Source organism: Bactrocera latifrons, unplaced genomic scaffold (assembly GCF_001853355.1).
Source record: "Bactrocera latifrons isolate USDA-ARS-PBARC rearing strain unplaced genomic scaffold, ASM185335v1 scaffold_265, whole genome shotgun sequence".
Classification (NCBI taxonomy): domain Eukaryota; kingdom Metazoa; phylum Arthropoda; class Insecta; order Diptera; family Tephritidae; genus Bactrocera; species Bactrocera latifrons.
In genome coordinates, this window is record NW_017536241.1 from 62,630 (window position 1) to 63,853 (window position 1,224).

Consider the following 1,224-nt stretch of genomic DNA (forward strand, 5'->3'; position numbering starts at 1 on the left):
ATTCTCTGTTTGAGTATGTGGAGAACTGTTAAAAATGTTAACATTTCACATCGTGAATTCTATGGTTGTGAGGTGAATTCCCTATCACAATCTTATAAAATGTTCGACATCGAACCTGCACCTTCTCTATGTTTTAAGTTCTCTGATTCAATTTGCACCTTCTCTATGTTTTAAGTTCTCTGATTCAGATTACTTTGGCGGAGAGGTAAAACCGAATTTCCGTATTCAAAAATAATATAAAAATTACTTATATTTTTAAAAATTTTCACGATTAACAGTTCAAAAATATGCACTAATAACACAAGGTATTTCTCTATCTTCCATTAAATTTATTCACGTTTTTCACTCTGTATATTTAAATATATACTTTAAACATTAAAATAAGTTCACATTTCAATTTTATTTTGTAATATTTCACCTAAATTTATTAACTTCAAAATCACTTAGCGAACTCGGCGTTGCAAAGGTTAGATTGTTTACAATTATGAGGAAAACGTTGCCACATCTTAAACACCAAATATGTAGGATTCTTAACGACTTTTCTTTGTTTGTTTTTTTGCGTGATTCTTTTTTCTACATTAATTATAATAAAAATTACTTTCTAGCATTTTTTAAGTTATAATTGAGTTCTGAAAACTTTTTCCACATATTGTACATTTTACATATAGTATGTATATGTATAATATGTGATTTATATTTAATAAACACATATAATTAAAACTCTATGATAATATAGTATTATAAAATTTATATAATATCATGTCGGGATGACTGAAGTACTTTAAAAAAATAACCCTGGCCGAGCGAATACCTGGGTGGACTGAAGTACTTTCGCGAAGTACTCCTTTCTGCKTTGGCGGCCTTCGGCCGCGCTTTAACAAAATAACCCTGGCCGAGCGAATACCCGGGTGGACTGAAGTACTTTCTGCGTTAAAAATAAAAAAAATATATTGAGTTTTTGTTATAAAGTGGTTATATTTGTAGGTTACCATGCACTCATATTCAAATAAAATTTGAATTTTCGTACTGTACTAATATACTTTACCCTTTATTACGTAATATTATTATATAATATTACTTATACAAATGTATATACAATATTATTATATAATAATACTAATACATGTATATAATAGTACTTATTTGCTTAATAAATTTAAAAAAGAAAATATCCATATGCATGAATAGAGGAATTTCAGCGAATTGCCTTATCATCACATTTCG